Raw genomic sequence first — 20731 nt, forward strand, 5'->3', positions numbered from 1 at the left:
TCTGTCATAGATTAGCCCCTCGCACCCAGCCCTACGCTGTCTCTATCAGACAGATTATGCAAAGGAGATGAAACGTTAAAGGCTGAAGACTGAAATTGCATGCAAATGTATAGGTAAGGATGGCCAATATTTGGCAGTGGCAATATGAAGATAGAGGGCTGAATCATTACTGAAAATAAAGCAGAGATAAGAGTGTGTAGGTTCATGGCTCAAACTGATTAACACAGATTACTGAATTAGGGAAAGGTTGTGACACGTCTAGGTTAGGAGCTCCTAGCTTGGATAATAGATCAATCTGGCACACAGATAAAATATTCTAATAGTCAGTATTAATGATTTAACCACAAATAAACCCTCAAATTCAGCCTTGACTAGCCTTATATTTTATTGTTAAATCTTACTGCTTTGTACTCTGTGAAACTTTAGAGAACTGTGGTATACTCTGTTTATCCTCACTGCCAAGCCCGAGGATGCAATACTCAAGTAAAATCTGATCAAAGTATTTTCATTTAATGAAAATTGTAAATTAGGGAGGATATGTTAGCTGTATAACAGGGTCCTCTTCACTAAACATTTTTGTCTTAAAGCTGAAAAAAAGTGCCCCTCTCAGGTTGTTCTTAATTTACTAATCAAGCTGGGCATTTCCTGCACACACATAAGCTTTCAACATTGAAGCCAGGATTGGGGAAGCAAGGGAGGTGGAGGAGTGGTACTCAGGATGGTCGATGTAACTCTATGCGTTACATTAACGTTCAGCTTGGACTCCTGCTTTACTTGCACTGCCATACTTGCACAATGATCACCTGCACTGTTGTATTGCTCTTGCATCTTATACTGCTCAATATTTACTCTCACTCACTTAAAACTGTGCACATATATTTATATTATATTGTAGATATGTTTATACTGTTTAATTTGTATTGTATTTCACCGACTACGCCAAAACAAATTCCTTGTATGTCCAAAAACGTACTTGGCAATAAAGCTTTTCTGATTCTGATTCTGATTCTGATATAAAGCATTAAGCATTAAATAAGTGTTTTCCCATATTTCCCATTCTAAAGGATAAAACCCAAGGCGGATGGTGCCTTTTTGCTTTTGATAATCATTGCTACTGAAGGAAGTACCTACAACTGTAGTGCGGTAAACTGTTTTGTTTCAGCGCACCTTTGTTAGTCTTATCAGGCCAGAAAGCTCGCTAACCCTTTTATAAGTGAGTCGTTATGGGGATTTAACTACATTGGTGAATTTAAGTAGTAGGGGTGGCGGGTTGACTTTAACGCCCTTGCTCCTTCATTCCTTTCAGAAAACACAGAAAGACATCAAGAAGCTATTTAATACTCTGCTTGAAGTGTTTTTTGTATAAATGGCTAGTTGGTCAAATGTTATTACAGGTGCTATTAAACCTGCTTTAAAGATCATAATACATTCCACATCATGTAAATTCCACAATAAATGCACTATACTTGGAAACAAAAAACTATGTTTTTATGCCGATGAGTTAAAACAGCACAGAAATCCTGGAAGGAAGAAGTCAGAGTGTGAAAGATCATTCTAGACCAGAGGCGCCCAAGTCCTGAAGAGTCTCTATCCTGCAACTTGTAGATTCATTCACTCTTCATCAGACCTTAATCAAATGAATAGCTGTTTACCAGGACTCTGTAGAGATTCATGGTGTGTTGATGAGGGAATTCAGCCATTTGATTAAGGTGTGTTTGAGAAGGGAGTCATCTAAAAGTTGCAGGATATAAAGCCAGTTTAAAAACCTCAGAATCCATGAGAAGTAGGTCTAATATAACCATTTAAATGGTAAAAAAAAAAAGTGGCCTGCACTTGAATATAAATTTTTCAAGTCCGAGAACTCCAAAGCGCTTTACACAGCAATCACTCATCCAAACATTCATACACACATTCACACACTGGTCAGCCACAATGTAGCTCCAGCTGCCCTGGGGCAGACTGACAGAAGCGGGGCTGACATACAATTGGCACTACCTGGCCCTCTGACCACCACCAGCAGGCAAGGCAAGTGAAGTGTTTTGCCTAAGGGCACAATGATGGAGATGGATGAAGTAGGGGTTCGTATCCACCGGTTACCAGATGAACCCCTACCACCTGAGTCACCGTCGCCCCTCTTTTACAAAATGTCAGGATCTGGGTTGTTTGTGTTTTTGTGCTTGCTACATGTGCTCATTTTCAGACGGTGCTGGAGCTCTCAGGCGTGCTGGGTGACAGGTGCGACTTATTTCCACTGTTTACTCTGAGGAATACTTAAGCAGGAGGCTGCCAGCACTTCGATGCCAGAGTGTTTTGCCACCAGTGGTACAAGCTCGAGCAAAAGTTTATGCTTCGTTCTTCGACTTCGTGTAACTTTGTCTTTGCTCCTTTTGCAGATTTAGAAAGCCTAAGCTTTGGATCTACAGGGGTTGGACAATGAAACTGAAACACCTGGTTTTAGAACACAATAATTTATTAGTATGGTGTAGGGCCTCCTTTTGCGGCCAATACAGCGTCAATTCGTCTTGGGAATGACATATACAAGTCGTGCACAGTGGTCAGAGGGATTGTAAGCCATTCTTCTTGCAGGATAGTGGCCAGGTCACTACGTGATACTGGTGGAGGAAAACGTTTCCTGACTCGCTCCTCCAAAACACCCCAAAGTGTCTCAATAATATTTAGATCTGGTGACTGTGCAGGCCATGGGAAATGTTCAACTTCACTTTCATGTTCATCAAACCAATCTTTCACCAGTCTTGCTGTGTATTGGTGCATTGTCATCCTGATACACGGCACCGCCTTCAGGATACAATGTTTGAACCATTGGATGTGCATGGTCCTCAAGAATGGTTCGGTAGTCCTTGGCAGTGACGCGCCCATCTAGCACAAGTATTGGGCCAAGGATATGCCATGATATGGCAGCCCAAACTATCACTGATCCACCCTCATGCTTCACTCTGGGCATGCAACAGTCTGGGTGGTACGCTTCTTTGGGGCTTCTCCACACCGTAACGCTCCTGGATGTGGGGAAAACAGTAATGGTGGACTCATCAGAGAACAATACATGTTTCACATTGCCCACAGCCCAAGATTTGCGCTCCTTGCACCATTGAAACCGACGTTTGGCATTGGCATGAGTGACCAAAGGTTTGGCTTTAGCAGCCCGGCCGTGTATATTGACCCTGTGGAGCTCCCGACGGACAGTTCTGGTGGAAACAGGAGAGTTGAGGCGCACATTTAATTCTGCCGTGATTTGGGCAGCCGTGGTTTTATGTTTTTTGGATACAATCCGGGTTAGCATCCAAACATCCCTTTCAGACAGCTTCCTCTTGCGTCCACAGTTAATCCTGTTGGATGTGGTTCGTCCTTCTTGGTGGTATGCTGACATTAACCTGGATACCGTGGCTCTTGATACATCACAAAGACTTGCTGTCTTGGTCACAGATGCGCCAGCAAGACGTGCACCAACAATGTGCCCTTTTTTGAACTCTGGTATGTCAACCATAATGTTGTGTGCATTTCAATATTTTGAGCAAAACTGTGCTCTCACCCTGCTAATTGAATCTTCACACTCTGCTCTTACTGGTGCAATGTGCAATCAATGAAGACTGGCTACCAGGCTGGTCCAATTTAGCCATGAAACCTCCCACACTAAAATGACAGGTGTTTCAGTTTCATTGTCCAACCCCTGTATATCACTGTGTACTGACTACGTCTACGGAAGTTACTCTGGATGATCAAGCCTATCTACGCTCTGTGGATTTCATATCTTATCTCCTGTCTTCGTTTGGATTCGCATGAAGCTGGCAGTTTCCTGCTCCCGTCATCTCCTGGACCAAGCCGTAAGTGTAACCTGTCCACCCTCCAACGTAAGCATCTGCACACCGAACTCATTCCTGTCCGCTCCGAGCTCACACAGAACAGCACCCAAGAGACCTTCTACGGACTCACCTTCATTAAACCTGGATCCTGAATCTCTCTACCCCTGGCGTCCTGACCACAGCTACCTAGTAAGCCAAACTAACAATCATTTTAGTTTATTCTTCTTAGTTTCGTTTACTTTCCGTTTCCCTGTATTCACTCAACCTCTTCCCCTCTCTCCATACAGTGAGATTTTCGACCATTACATTCCTGATTATCATCTTCCAAGTAAACAACCTTTTACTCATTCTGTTCTCCGGATTGTTCTCTGTATGTGGGTCAGATCTATTGCAAATAAAATTACAGTTTCAAGCTGACACTAAGACAGATTCAGAACTGTTGGTCACAGAATTGAAGATAAGGACTAGTGTGGTATGTCATTTGATACATTTCATTTCCTGCTGTTAACACACACTGGATGATGCTGTAGTGTGCAAAGACAGAGTGGATCACTGGACTTTAGCTATGCCAGTGAACTGTGGTCAGGATCCAGACACCTCTGGGGTGTTTTATAATAAATTCAAAGTAACATATGTGTGTTATTTTAAGCGCATCAAATGCCACCAATATGACTAACACTTTAGGAAGGGAGATGTCTTAGAAAGATTAATGCATAGTGCTTGATCTGAACCCAGGTGTACACCTCCTGTGGTTCTGAAAGACCGGCTTCATTCATGAAGGTGCGGGACATAGTAACAGAGCAGCCTACGCCTGACTGTTATTGAGAATTGTTCTAAGCTGCACAGCTCAGACGTGGATTGTATTTCCTGTACAAAGTAATTGTAGTATTTCTGATGCATTAACCTGCAAGTGGAATATTGTGCTAATTCTGTATAACTGGGACAGGTAGAGCTTTGCAATGTCCATATGTTAATTATTCATCAAAATATACCATAGAACAATCTTCCCAGAACTGCTAAGATGTAATAATACTGTAATTAATGTTGGGACATATTCTACAAGTTCTTTTGAACTATTTTGTAAATCTATATTTCTAAGGAATGGATCACAGGCTTAATATTTATCTTACTCCAGTGGTATCACAGACACATTTAACTATAAGCAAATCAAACAAATGTTTTAAACCATTACAGCATTTCACATGGATGACTGTATTTGTCAGATGGGTTAACATTGTTATTTTTTTAATTATCCAGGATACAGTGGAATTGTATTACTTAGTTTAGTAATAGGAAACAGTGGAATGCAGAAATCAGCAAAAGAACTAAGAAGTCCAGTTCAGAAGGTGTACCTTTGGGAACACTTTGGGCATCCAAAGCATAGAAACACCCAAATGAGGGGACTTCAAAAATATTTTTAGGCTATTTTAACTGTGACTCAGTTACTTTGCCTCACAAAATAATTACTACTTTTTGAAATGTTTTTTGTGGAACTGGTGGCCTGTATTTTTCTCAGTTTTTCGAAAGTACGCAGACAGAAAAGAGGCGGAGCGAGGGGGAAGACATGCATGAAAGGTTGCCTGGGCCGGGAGTCAAACCTGCGACGGCTGCGTTCAGGACTGAAGCCGCTGAATATGGGTCACACGTTTTACCCCTGCACCACTGCTATAATAATTCCTATAGTTATTGAGGTTTTTCATATTTCTGTGTAATTATCAGGATTTTGACATGAGAGCAATACAAGCTTTCCAAGCGATACAAGAGCAGATTAAGCGTTAACAGAATAAAAGCATCTCTCACTCTCTTATATTGTTCTGACTACCAGGCAATAGGCAATATCCAAATGAATTAAAAACCCCCAACTTTAATGAAATAACGCCATAATTGTTTTGACCATTTTTACCTTTAATGGAGCACAAATTAAGAATCAGCAGCCATCTTTCATTAAGTTATTAATTGTTTACCTTGTTAAAGAAAATCTCCCGTCCATTGGCTTAAAAAGCCTAAACAATTTTATGGCATAGGAAGAAAAACATGCACCACCCTTGATGTCTGGAAGATAAATTGTTAGTGAATTACTTGGACAGTCAATTGAAAACTAATGTTGGCTTTTATTTATTCTTCAGTTAACATTCCTTTTTTGTTCTAAACACACAGTCCAATACCCCCACAACAAGACAACCGGGCTCTCATTTGGGCTGCACCTACAGGTAACTTCGTTATAACCTTTAGTTTGTAGAGGATTTAGTCAGTCACAGGATAATCACGGAGGTAAATCCATCCTGTGCAGCCACTGATAAAGAGTGTGTGACTCTGGAGAGTTTAGATGACCACGAGCAGCGGAGGTGTCAGGCCCTGCCACGCAGGGTGCTTCCGAAATGACGAATCTGAGCAAATAACCCTAATCCGATTTGGACATTTCTGCCATGGATGCAGCCTATGTCCTGACTGCATCTATTACCTGACCCGTTACCAGATGCAAGTCTCACCGCACAGGTTCCAAACTGACAGGTCATGAAGCAGAGGAGATGCTAATACTCTCAATGATGCCGACCCATGCGGCAATGATTCTTTCTGTCTCGCTAATTTTCTTTGTCATAATCTCAGCTTCTTCACATCTGCTGGAAAATCACAACCCCTGCTACTGTCTTTATCTTACAGTGCTGTTATTTAGGAAGTCTCATCTAGTGCACACTGCTGAGAGAATAAATTGAGTCGCAATAAGACAAACTGCGCCTCTTTTTTTCCTTGTCCTTTCCCACAGAGGTTACGCTAACACTCATTTATACCAAACATTAAATGGGAATGGTACTAATTATATAAATTTTTGGCATCTTTCTAGGCACACTCAAGTCTGATCTAATGAGCATATTGTTACTACTGTCTCCATTAGACGTACAAGCGGGGTAGCGCTTAACTGGAGCTTATTTGTACCTAAGCGTAGAGGCTGAATTGGGTGACACTTTTCCCGGAATCAGCCAAAGCATCAGATAAGCCCTTCATAGTGGGAGAATGACATCAACAATCATCTCATTTGGCCACCACGAAGCTGGGTTAATAGCCCCAAAACAATATTACTCAAGCACAGAGCAGATCTAAGACAGAGGGGCTGTGTGTTTGGCTGATAAACCCTCAACACAGGCAGAAGCTGATGCATGGTTTAGATATGAGAGTCTGCAGAAGATAGCAGATTCACAATGCTGTGGAGTGAATTTCGATGCTTTATCCTCCTGTAAACCTGCAGAGAAAGATGATGTTTATTTGTTGGCTTTAATAATTTGATATGACACAACAATAGAGTGAGAAACGCTGACACGAAGAGAAATAACCATCAAGGATGCACCCAAACAAAGTTGACGTCAAAATGTAAAAACAAATGTCAGCCGTTGGAGCAGAATCATTGCCTCACAGGTGGAAAAACAGAAAGCTTTTTGTGCAGCAATGATGCGCTCCCGAGTACCAGTTCTGGCTGTGCAGCTGAAATTATGCAGACTTAGGCGGCTGACATGGTGTCATCATTGATCTGGTTGCTGTTAAGATGCATTGACACCTGCACCAATCCATTGGACACGGAGCCCAGAGAAGGCAATCTTGCTCGCCCAAGACAAGCTCCTTAGTTTTGCCGAGGTGTCAACAGAGAGGCCAGTGGGGAAGCGTTGAACTGCAGAATGTAAGGGTCTGGGAGGCAGTGGCGGAGTGGACCAACAGGTGATAGCATATCTGGTGTTTGGGATCGCTACGGAAATCAGTAAGCATGGGCCACTATGGGATAAAGGATGATAACCTTGAGTAAATGTTGGCTATGATGGCTTCCCGATGTGAACTCAGAGATTTGCTGTTAAAATAACATAAAACATTGATTCTAACTATTATTAACCTCCATTTATTATTTAAATACAAAGATTTCATCAAAATATAGTTGTTTTTAAGTAGTTTTTGCAAAGAAATTGTTATTGCCCTCTTTTTCTTTACATCAATTATGAGCATAAAAGAAGCTGAAAGTTGGTAATTAGTCAGCTTATCTGCTCCAGTATTCAGCCTACAGGAGGTTGAGTAGCTGACATGCATCTTGAGGCTTGGAAACTGTAGTTTTAAAACGGTTTTATCTCAATGAGAGTGATCAGTGGCAGCCCTTTATTTTCCACACCCTGACGGTCCGTGTTCTTCTCAACCAAAATCCGTTTCAAAAAGCCAGATTCTTTTGTTGTAAGTGTGGGAAAGTGTAGAAGAATACTATCAGCAAGCAAACAAGCACTGCACAGCAACAGGTTGGGGAAGGGGGCACTGCAAACTCTACTCTCCTTAGAGCTGAAGAAACACAGATACTCTCTCTCTTTGTCTGCCTTATTATTACAAGAACTTTACTGGTAATCAGCGCACACCTACAAACCAGTTTTCAGAAATCAGACCACAGACAAAAATATTCTTTTGGAACTTATCAAATAGAAACATGAGATTATTGCAATATACATTTTTAAACGCAAATCTTTAGTTCTGAAGAATATTTTCAAAATCAAACGGTCTACAATCCAAGATGAGATTTCACCTCATGTTTTCTATGCAAACACTGAACGGAAAGCAAACTAAATAAATAAATTCAGTTAACCAATTGTACTTCCAAAATACTACATTTGTTTCTATCCTGTAAACATTCCAGTCTTCATAAAACATTCCCCTAATGTGGAGTCATTTATCCGAGAATAGCACATTAGGCACCCATTTTCTCCCGGTCTGCGTGAGTATCGTCTTTATTGATAATGGGAACAGATTATGCACATTCATTACCATTATCATTACAATCATCATTATTGTGTGTTTAGCATAATAACAGCAGATCCACTTCCTGAGCTCTTCTTTTCTTTCTCTTTTCCCGCACTACAGGTTGACACCGGAGCTGCTCCGGGAACAATGAACAAGCTTTTGTTGGAGACTCTTTGTGTGTTCAATCTGACGTGCGATAATCCATGATTAGCCACAACAGGCAATGAATAAATTGATTCAGGAGAGGCATAGTAAGTAGCTCATTGACCTCTGCTGGTGCTCTTTTGGTTAATCCATCCAGGAAAACAGGAAATTTCAGGAAATTTAAATGATTTCAAAATTCCGTCTAATCCTATTTATCCCTTTGTAGATTCTGTGTGTGCCCAGAACAGGTTGCAGCTCTGTACTTTCTCATCATGACTTTTTTCCCTTTAATGAAGTGGTAATCAGGTGCAGTGTGCGTAATGATGATGATGACTGTGGTACCTTTAGAGCCACAGGGACACAAACAGAGTAATGGAAAAAAAAAAGATCTTCCTTTAGACAAGAAGGGCTGTTTACAGAACCACCTCAGGGGTCGCATATCAAAATCATAAAGCCAGTCGGAGATAGAAGAGAGAAGACAGACGGGGTAAAAAATCATTTATCACCTGAATTGTGCATACAGAAGATTAATCTTATTGAGTGATCAAGAATTTTTTCATCTTTAAACACATTTTTTCAATATTTCAGGCAAACACCCGCATCCCTCCACACAGGTAGGCTCACGCACGCATGAAAGAAAGTTTTCTCCTTACCTGTAACAGTGACGTAAGGATTTCTCTGAGTCCTCCCTTCTGCAGGCACTGGGAGAGTTTGGTGGCTCAGCTCGTATCCTTAGGCTCAGGGTTTCAACAACTAAACGCGTGCCTCCTCTGAGGCTTCTTATAATGGCACACCCCTTCCCTCCTGGCTCAACCCTCTAGTTCCCTCAGCCCCCTCCCTTCTCCTGTACATCACCATTCATACCACAGGAGAGCAGGGGAAAGAGGTGGATTCCCCTGTTCTGTTACGCAGGCACACAAACCAGTGGGCCGCAGTGACGTAAGGAGGCATCGCCTACGCCACCAGTTTCATCCTCATTGAGCCAGCTAATGGGGGCTCTAAAAATTTGCAGCACCCACTATGGGGATTGATCTAGAACCTCTGTGTTCTGTGTTTAAGATGTCCGTGGAAGGCATAACCAACACCGACCTGCTGTTAAGGTCAGGGAGACAATGGAGTTTCCAATCAGATGCTTTCTCCAAGAATGGAAGGTGAGCAAGAGCGTGAAAAGCGGCGCCATGGACATCATCGTGGGTCGATCAGGTTGTTTGTGTTGGGAAAGGTTAAACTAACAAGGTTTTGGATTTTGTAATGATGCCACACCTTGATGTGAGACAGTATTATCTTTCTAAATTAAATAATGAATTATGTAGAGCAGTAAAGTCAATGGACGGAGACAGGCTGGCGACACATTAGTCATACAAGACATTTCAAGATAAAAGCCCCAGAGCTTTACTGAGGTCTTAATCAAGATGAATACTTAATTACTGTTTTTTCTAAGATAATTATTGTAAAACACAAAGTCTTGAATCACTTTTGCCCCAAAGGGCTCCTGATAACCTCACTAGATGAAAATAAATGCAAAGCACTATATAAGGTGGAAGTGGGATTTTTTTTTTCTCTTTTTATAAGGGCTGTGAAAAAGTATTCTTTTTTCAGATCATCAAACAATTTTTAATATCAGAGAAAGATAATCTCAGTAAATACAAAAAGCTGTTTTATTTAAACTAAAATGGCCCTGTGTGAAAAGAAATTTCCTTGACCTAATAAGCCATGGCAGCAACACATGCCATTTAAAACGCTCACCCACTTTTCCTGGCAGAATTGTTTTGAGTCAGCTGCATTAAAAAGGTTTTGAGCACGAACCGAATATTTAAGGTCATGCGACAGTATCTCAGTCACGTTTAAGCCCAGAATTATAAAAAGCCAGTCCAAATAAATTCCTGCCCTAAACCAATTGCCCTTGAGCTCAAGCTCACTAACTGATGGTCAGACATTTTTCTTCATGATTTTTAGCTAGAGAAAAGAATTGGTGGTTCCATTAGTTGTCACAAGTCATCCAGGTCTTGAAGCAGTAAGCAGCCCCAAACCATCACACTGCCACCACCATTTTTAACGGTAGGTATGATATTCATTCCTTTAAGGTCATGTTAGTTTTATGTCAGAGGACACACGCCTTCAGAAAAGACATGTAGATCATACAGATTTGAATTTGAATTTATTGAAAGTATAACCAAAGGAAAAACAAAATTACAAAAGAAAAAATATAAAACAAAAACAAATGAAAAACAACTAAAGCTCCTTAAAATCTACACATTTAATGGAGTAGGTAGAAGTATAAACGTATTTTTAAACTTTTTTTTGAGGAACAAAATTCTGATCACTTCCTCGTCCTATAGATATTAGTTTAATTATAAATTTCAACTTTCATAATAAATTACATCATCCAATATATTTGTGCTTTTAAAATTTACATGCCAGTATAAGCAAGCATCCGTAATTTCACTCATAATTATCTGTGTGTCAATATAAAGTGCTAATGATATTAACAATAAAAACTAATAATGTCAATCACTAATATTAACAACAATAATAATAACAGTAATAATTGAATAGATATTTCTCACATTAATATGCTGTGATGACCATCTTCTTAAACAGTGCATTAAACTGTTTTATGCTTGGACTTTGCTTGAGCTCCACATTTATCATGTTTCATATAGTTTCACCCCATGCACCAATATACAAAGGCTCTTTCTTGGAGTTCTTACTGCAGTTTTTAAACTCATATTTGTCCCTTTAGTTATACAGTACTTCTGTTTAAAAAGAAAAAGCTTTTGAATGTTGACCGGTAAAAAATTATTTTTGACTTTATACAAGATAATAGCTGTTTGACCTTATTAATTACACTTATTGTTTGTTTTTGCAATTTTATCAATGACTGTAGGGAAGTTTTGTAAATATTGCCCAAAATCTCTGCACAATAACTCCATTAAGATAAAACTAGGAACAGTAAAGAAAGTGGAGAGCTTTATCTTTCAGGACCTTTTTGGCTTTGTTCAGTATGAAAAGATATTTTGACAGTTTACTTTGCATATATCTAATTTCAGGTTTCCAGCTTATTTTATCATCAATAACATTTTTTATTCTTTTAAAACTATATGAATGTATGTCACTAAATAAATCTAATTTTTGATACCTGTAAATAGTGCTGCTGTCTTGCCAGATCCCTCTTGGAAAAGAGATTTTAAATCTCAATAAGGTTTAATCTGGATAAATAAAGGCTCATTATTATTATTATTCTAACTTTTTATTATTGTTTAAGAAAGTTTGATTTATGTTCCCCGTTTAATATTTACACCACTCCATTTAGCTGTATTTGGATTTCTAGATGAGATCTAAGGTTCCCAAATAGCATTTCTTTTGTTTTGGTTTGGATTAAACGATAACTTATTTCCATCAAACCGCAAATTTAAATTGATTTAAAACCTTTTAGTTCCTCTTGCTCAAAAGTGTTGTTTTTTCTTTATCCTGGAACATTCCCATGGATCCCATTTTTGCCCAGTTTCTTTATTGTTGAATCATGGAAACTGGATCAAAATCAGCTTTATTCGCCAAACAAGGGATTTGACTTAGGTTTCACTTTTCTCTCAATGAAGACATTTTAAAAATATTTTTTTCTAAAGATCTACATATATAGGGTTTTTACAAAAGAGGAAGAGAAGGTTGAATTCATGCAAATATGCATGGCACTGGGCACCAAAGGAACTCTTGTTCTTGAACCAGTTCGGTTCCCATGCCTTCGCACTTTGGTGCTTTGTTGAGCACTGATGCGCATTTCCACCAGTTTTACAAATCAAGCATGAGTTATCAACAGTGGGCGTTACACGGCACGGGGAGTAGGCTCGGTAGCAAGTCAGTGGAGCTTGCTGAGCTGCGCGCAAAATTCCTTCTAATGCAAAAAGAGAGCCCCCATAAACTAGAGTTAATATGGAAAAGGAGACTGGGGAAAGAAACTGTCTCTGTGGTGGCTTGTTTTTGCAAATAGCGCTCTGTAGCACAGACCTGAAGGTAAAAGTCTAACCAGTTTGTGTCCAGGATGTGTGGGGTCTGCAGAGAAGTTAGCTGCCCTTTCCTGAACCTAGACCTGTACAAGTCCTGGACGGAAGGAAGGACGGCCCTGATGATTCTCTCTGCAGACCTAATTGTTCATTGCAGTCTGGGCCTGTCCTGTTTTGTGGACGAGCCAAACCACACTGAGATGGACGAAGACAGGAAAGACTGAATTATGGCATCCCTGGGGGACAACGGTACTGATAGTTTAAGTGCAAGAGAACATGCTCAAAGTCTCACCTACTGCTGCCTTTCAGTCTAGAAGCTGGTGATCCACCAACCATGGGGGCCGGTACTGTAAGCTGGTTGAGCTTCTGGTGGAGGATGTCTGGATTGATGGATTTGAAGGCTGAGCTGAAGTCCACAAGCAGAAATCTGGCGTACGTCCCTGGGTGGTTTAGGTGTTGCAGGATGAAGTTGAATGCATCATCTGCTAACCTGTGTGCCCAATGAAGGAACTGCATGGGGTCCAGCAGGAGGTCTGTGAAGTCCTTCACATACGTTAACACTGGTCAATTAAAGGATTTAATGACCACAGACTTCAGGGGGACAGACCTGTAGTCATTTCACCCCATGAAGATGCTTTTTCTGGAGACCAGGATTATGGTGGAATGCTTGAAGCAGGAAAGAACCTAACACAGTAAAATAAGCTTTCTAAGATCTGCGTGAAAATGGGGGCCAGTTGTGGTCCTTTTCCACTAGTATCTACTCAACATGTTGCCGGGATTCCAAGCAAGCTGAGTCAGGCCAAAAACGTGACGTCATTGATATTAATATGCATTGATGGATCATTTTCAAGAAAAAATGACCTAAATAAGTTAATTTTGTTAATGGTTGAAGTGATCACACAACTCTATTCTTAGATTTGTCTATGCATAAAAAAGGGTACTGTTTACTCTTTATATTAGGGTATTCTGTTCCATACTAGAATTTGTATTTCCTAATACTGGGCTAGTGTTTAATGGAATTTAATTCGTTTTTGTCAGAATCCGTGGTGTGTCTGCCTGCAGATAACCATTTTACCGCCAGGTGCTGTTGAATTGAGGTGCTGGAGAAGGGACAGGTGCAGCTCATCAGGCTTATCAACTGGGCAGTATATGAAGAGGCTGCGCCTGCACTTCGTTGCCTGAGTGTTTTGCCCTTGCGGTACATCTACTGGCCTCCCCTGAAATCTACTCTCATAGCTTGAAAGTTATTTCTGAAATTTTCTGTAAACTTGCACTGATTTTGCCTGTCCTGACACTTCCAGGTGCCTTACCTCTGGATCCGACGGAGTTGACCAGAGATTTAAAGAATCGGTCTGAACCTAGTCTCGAATTGAACCTTCAGGCTGACTCTTCTGTGAGCCACCAGCGAAGTGAATCCTGTCCGTCCTCCGAGCACATTCTGTCGGCCCCGTCTCAACGAACACGGCGGTCAAGGCGAGCCACTTTTTCTTACACCACTGGATCTATGACCATTCCCCCTGGTGGGTTTCCCTGCGCTTACCTGTAAGCTACACAATCAGTTCTGGTGCGTTTTCTGAGGTCCAGTTTGTAACTCTGCTCTTCTCCCGCAGCCAGACAATTCCAGTCTTGTTTCCTATTCCCAGGATCATTTGTTTAACTAAACATTCACTAATCTCATCTGTCTCTGGTTGTTCTCTGCATGTGGGTCAGGTCGGAAGATAACATTATGACAGTTTTGGTTTTTTTAAATTAATTGTTCATAATTAAGTTGACCAAATCATACAAAACGGTTGGATTATTATTTTTCTTTTTCTTTTAGCATTCCATGTCTCATAAAGTCACTGTAATGAGTACAAAACAGAGACATTTTTAAGACACAGAGGTTTATTGTCAAAATCTATGATGAGTGTTGGTTTGTGACGAAAAAAATCAGACAGAATCCAGGAATTGTAGAGCTCTGACTTTTTTTTAATGCCGTTCTTCAAACATTTCCTTCTAGTTCACAGCATCACATACATTCCAATCACAGGAGGGAGAGCTTCCTCACTGATCTAACACACCTGGTGTTTAAAGCATTGGCTCCTACCTGGACTAATTAAGGGGTGGAGTCAACCTTTACATTTCCAGATAGAAAAACATTTGTACTAAACTATATTCCTAGAAAAATATTTACATAATTACAAATAACAACTTCAAAACTAAAACAAAAACAATCTGGGCCCAATCAAAATCCAGAAAACATCTCTCTCTCTCTCAAACAATGGATTTTCCCATTGAGGCTGATTGAAAACACCAGGTCCTTGTCAGCACTGCTCATGGGCGTGCTTCCATGGCAACACAAGACCAGGTGACCTCAAAGAGAAGAGAGAATGATTAAAACAAAATATTAAATAAAGCAAATAACTTCCTTCCAACAAAGCAATACATTTACCAACTAAATAAGAATATTGGAAGTACAAAAAACAGCACCTGTTAGGGAGGGGGTAAATCCCTCACACTTCCCTTCAGGAGACTCGCTGCGGTTCACAGCGAGACAAAAAGTCTGCGACTCTGTTCTCTTTTCCTGGAATGTAGCCTATCTTAAACCGATTAGGTTGAAGAGACAGAAACCATCATGTTATGCGACTGTTTGTGTCTTTCATGGCTTCCAACCATTTCAGTGCCCGATGGTCAGTCTCCAGAGTGAACTCTCGCCCCAAAAGATAATATCTAAGAGAGTCAATCGTCCATTTGATAGCCAGACACTCCAGTTCCACCACCAAATATCTGGTCTCTCGCGGAAACAACTTCCTACTAATGTAGGCGACTGGTTTCTTCTCTGCTTCTCCCTGCAAAAGAACCCCACCAATTCCCCTGGCAGATGCATCAGTCTGAACGATGAAGGGTAAAGTGAAGTTTGGGCTCTGCAGTACAGGTTCTTGACACAGTGTCTGCTTCAAATCCTGGAAGGCCCTCTCCTGTGCTTCTCCCCACACAATTTTTGTTTTTGATATTCCAGTGAGGTCAGAAAGTGGAGCGGCTCTAGCAGAAACGTTCCTGATAAATCAACGATACCAACCTACCAGGCCCAAAAAGGACCTGACTTGCCTCCTGGTTGTTGGTCTTTCTGCAGCCTTGATTGCCTACGCCTTGTCTTTCACTGGCTTTATGACTTCTCCACCCAGGATATGGCCTAAATATTGCAGCTCCTTCTTTGCCAATGAACATTTCTTGGGATGAATAGTCAGGCCAGCTTGCTTGATGGTCTGCAGCACGTCTCAGATAAATTAAATGTTCCTGCCATGAGTTGCTGTAAATGACAATATCGTCAAGGTAAGCTGCAGTAAATGACTCCATACCTGACAATGAGATACAAGGATACATGTTTGAGGTCAGGGCTGGGAAGTCAACAAGAATATTTTTATATCTGCAGTAGTACAAAAGTCCTGCACACACCTCCACTAAGTTGTGATGCTGACTCCAAAAAGATGCTCAAACTTTTTGTATTCTGAGCCTGTAGCTAGCTTCCACAGTGCGATGGGCTCTCTCTTCCTTAAGGGCACACATAAGTTGTATCTTATCGCTCCAGAGCTAAAAGCAGTTTGTTGCACAGGAAACTATACATTTGATCAGACATCCTAAAGTTCTACGATCATTTATGACAACTATAGCAAGCTAGCATTAGGTACCATTAGCTTACCCTCACATGTTGTCTAGCTCGCATCCTTCGGTTTGATATCACTCTATGTGTTCCCACTGTCTCCTGTTTGGACTTGCTGTACGCACCCTGCCCTCACTGTCTTCTTTTAATTTGAGTCTGACAAAAAGCTATTGACTAAGCAGCAGGTTTAACATTGCTTCCATGTCGTCTATAGATGCCTTGCAGCTGACGTTACAGACACGTCACACGCTCACCGAACTCTAGCTGCCGCCATATTGAGTACCTTCTTTGGTGCAGCGGTCGTCGAAAATGCCGTCCATATGTTGTGCAGTTGGGTGTGATAATAAGAAAGGTGACCCAAATATTTCTTTTTATCACTTACCGAAATAGGAAGAAGCCGTCTGTGCAGTGCACATTTCGTATTATGTGAGTTTCAAAGCACGTCAGGAGAGCTAGCTCAAGCTACTGCCAACTGGAGTTAATGTCTTGTACATATTTTTCAGAAAATTAAGTGATTAGAATGAAACTGATTGGATACCATGTGTAACAAATGCATTTGATATGAAGATCTGAATATTTTGCTTCAGAGATTGCAGTTGTTAGCTTAGATATCTGTCTACAGCAGAATCTTTGAGATCAATGTAGTATTTTTACATAACATTCAATTGAATTTAGGCAACATGATGACAGTAAAATACAGGTCCTTCTCAAAATATTAGCATATTGTGATAAAGTTCATTATCTTCCATAATGTCATGATGAAAATTTAACATTCATATATTTTAGATTCATTGCACACTAACTGAAATATTTCAGGTCTTTTATTGTCTTAATACGGATGATTTTGGCATACAGCTCATGAAAACCCAAAATTCCTATCTCACAAAATTAGCATATCATTAAAAGGGTCTCTAAACGAGCTATGAACCTAATCATCTGAATCAACGAGTTAACTCTAAACACCTGCAAAAGATTCCTGAGGCCTTTAAAACTCCCAGCCTGGTTCATCACTCAAAACCCCAATCATGGGTAAGACTGCCGACCTGACTGCTGTCCAGAAGGCCACTATTGACACCCTCAAGCAAGAGGGTAAGACACAGAAAGAAATTTCTGAACGAATAGGCTGTTCCCAGAGTGCTGTATCAAGGCACCTCAGTGGGAAGTCTGTGGGAAGGAAAAAGTGTGGCAGAAAACGCTGCACAACGAGAAGAGATGACCGGACCCTGAGGAAGATTGTGGAGAAGGGCCGATTCCAGACCTTGGGGACCTGCGGAAGCAGTGGACTGAGTCTGGAGTAGAAACATCCAGAGCCACCGTACACAGGCGTGTGCAGGAAATGGGCTACAGGTGCCGCATTCCCCAGGTCAAGCCACTTTTGAACCAGAAACAGCGGCAGAAGCGCCTGACCTGGGCTACAGAGAAGCAGCACTGGACTGTTGCTCAGTGGTCCAAAGTACTTTTTTCGGATGAAAGCAAATTCTGCATGTCATTCGGAAATCAAGGTGCCAGAGTCTGGAGGAAGACTGGGGAGAAGGAAATGCCAAAATGCCAGAAGTCCAGTGTCAAGTACCCACAGTCAGTGATGGTCTGGGGTGCCGTGTCAGCTGCTGGTGTTGGTCCACTGTGTTTTATCAAGGGCAGGGTCAATGCAGCTAGCTATCAGGAGATTTTGGAGCACTTCATGCTTCCATCTGCTGAAAAGCTTTATGGCGATGAAGATTTCATTTTTCAGCACGACCTGGCACCTGCTCACAGTGCCAAAACCACTGGTAAATGGTTTACTTACCATGGTATCACTGTGCTCAATTGGCCTGCCAACTCTCCTGACCTGAACCCCATAGAGAATCTGTGGGATATTGTGAAGAGAACGTTGAGAGACTCAAGACCCAACACTCTTGATGAGCTAAAGGCCGCTATCGAAGCATCCTGGGCCTCCATAAGACCTCAGCAGTGCCACAGGCTGATTGCCTCCATGCCACGCCGCATTGAAGCAGTCATTTCCGCAAAAGGATTCCCGACCAAGTATTGAGTGCATAACTGTACATGATTATTTGAAGGTTGACGTTTTTTGTATTAAAAACACTTTTCTTTTATTGGTCGGATGAAATATGCTAATTTTGTGAGATAGGAATTTTGGGTTTTCATGAGCTGTATGCCAAAATCATCCGTATTAAGACAATAAAAGACCTGAAATATTTCAGTTAGTGTGCAATGAATCTAAAATATATGAATGTTAAATTTTCATCATGACATTATGGAAAATAATGAACTTTATCACAATATGCTAATATTTTGAGAACTACCTGTATACAGCAACAAAAGTTGAAAACTTACGGTATTACAAGCTATGTTTCCAGGAGACGTCCCCCTGCAGTCCCTGCTGTCTTATGACTCAAATTTGGTCAAACCGCATAGGAGATTTTAATCTGTCTCCTAATTGTTGTATTTTATGGCCACTGCTGTACCACAAACAGTATTTATACTTTTTAGTGTCTATTACTTTGGGTGGTGCACCAATATTGATGATATATTGTGCTGATCTTAGATTAACCTAGCAAGATGTTTCATTTCTCTGGTTTCTTTGTTGTAGCTTCTGTGGACACAGACCTAGTTACATTAACTGAAACCTTTGTCTCATCAGGTGCAAAAAGCTAAAACCCACTAAGCCCAGACTGCGTGCCAACAATATTTCCTCATCTAAGTTCTCCAAACAAGCGAAAGAGGATTTATCAAATGGCCAGGTTTGAACACACTCAGGCTCTAAAAAGAAAAAGAGCAGTGATTGATGCTGACAGAGGAGAGACGGGAAAAGTAGAAGACAGACAGGAAGCGAATGGCAATGACCAGCAGGATGGAGGAGAAGACAGACAGGAGGTGGATGATGATGACCAGCAGGATGGAGGAGAAGACAGACAGGAGGTAGATGGCAATGACCAGCAGGATGGAGAAGACAGACTGGAGGTTGGATTGGCGATGCATGGTACTTGTACCAATGCTTCTTGCCAAGTCACAATTAAAAGACTCAATGAAGAATGTATGAGATTAAGGACTGAAATCTGTAAACTCAAGGGTCAAGTAGATTCATTAACATTCAGTAGAGAATGTTTCCAAGGCAAAGATGAGAGTCAATAAGTTAACTGGCCTGCCTTCTTACTGTAAATTGATTGTTGTATTCTCTTTTATATCACCATTACTTAATGTTAAGTCATGTTTGTCACCTTTTCAGCAGTTTTTACTAACATTAATGTGCTTCAGAATGAATTTACCACTTTTCTTTCCTAGGTCATTGTTTTCATACATCAACATCAACTGCTAGTAGGGTTTTCAATAACACACTGAATGTCATGTATTTCCGGCTGTGTAATATTATAAGGTGGCCAAGCAGAGATCAGATTTTAATTAGTCTTCCCATGTGTCAGAAAAAAACTTCAAAAATTGCACTAGTATTATTGACTGCTTTGAGATATTCATTGAAAGACTTAAAGAGATGAGAGCACGTGCACAAACCTATTCACAATATAAACATCATAATATAGTTAAATATCTCATTTCCATAACAGCACAAGGGGTCATTAGCTTTGTTTCAAAAGGTTGGGGTGGTAGGACAAGGGATAAGTATGCGACGGTGCATATTTGATATCTTGACCTGTTGTCCCCTGGGGATGTGGTTCTTGCTGACAGAGGATTTAATGTAACAGATTCTGTAGGACTTGTCAATGCACAACTCAAGATACCATCCTTTACCAAAGAAAAAGCACAGCTTCACCCAGAAGAAATCGAGTCGCTGAGAGGACTGGCAGCTGTGCGCATCCATGTGGAGAGAATTATAGGACTTGTAAGGAATAAGTACTCTATTTTGCAAGGAACCATACCCATATCACTTGGTTATTCAGCCTCAGATGGACTCTAGCCACTAGACAAAATGGTGAAAGTGTGTTGTACCCTCAGTAATCTTTGCCCTCCTGTTTTTCCACCAGAGTGATGACATGCAGAATTAAACATCCCAACCCACAAAGTATTTCATTTTGAAATAAATCTGACTTTTGTTGATCAAACGATATACTTGTTTCATTATTACAATATTTAATGTTTTAAAGGTTTACTACTAAAGAGAAACATATGAGAAACATGTCACCATTTTTTAATTGTGATTTTAATAACGCACAAAATTAAGACAGGATAAAAACAAAACAAAGATAACAAGACAATCGCAGTACCTTCATAAGGTATTTCGACTTCGTTGGAAAATAACCCGAAGTGGGATTACTGGAATGACACCATGTTTAGAAGTGGAAAACTCTGGCATCAGAACAAAAGAAAACAAAACCTTAGACTAAATATTATTGAATATCTTTTTGTTATGTTAG

General features: G+C 40.6%; 1 protein-coding gene and 1 long non-coding RNA gene across 2 annotated transcripts in view; one reads left to right on the plus strand and one right to left on the minus strand.

The window, feature by feature from the left end:
- Window positions 1-9527, minus strand: part of LOC124882181 (proenkephalin-A-like) — a 35166-nt gene extending 25639 nt beyond the window's left edge. Inside the window, exon 1 of the mRNA XM_047388420.1 lies at window positions 9377-9527. The gene's annotated coding sequence lies outside the window, so the exon portion shown is untranslated. The remainder of the gene's footprint in view (window positions 1-9376) is intronic.
- A 7059-nt stretch (window positions 9528-16586) lies between these two features.
- Window positions 16587-19454, plus strand: LOC124882511. Its single transcript, XR_007041918.1, has 2 exons — window positions 16587-16716; window positions 19006-19454. It is a non-coding gene; the product is annotated as an uncharacterized LOC124882511 (long non-coding RNA).
- Window positions 19455-20731: the final 1277 nt, after the last annotated feature.

The sequence above is a fragment of the Girardinichthys multiradiatus genome, chromosome 15 (genome assembly GCF_021462225.1).
Source record: "Girardinichthys multiradiatus isolate DD_20200921_A chromosome 15, DD_fGirMul_XY1, whole genome shotgun sequence".
Classification (NCBI taxonomy): Eukaryota; Metazoa; Chordata; class Actinopteri; order Cyprinodontiformes; family Goodeidae; genus Girardinichthys; species Girardinichthys multiradiatus.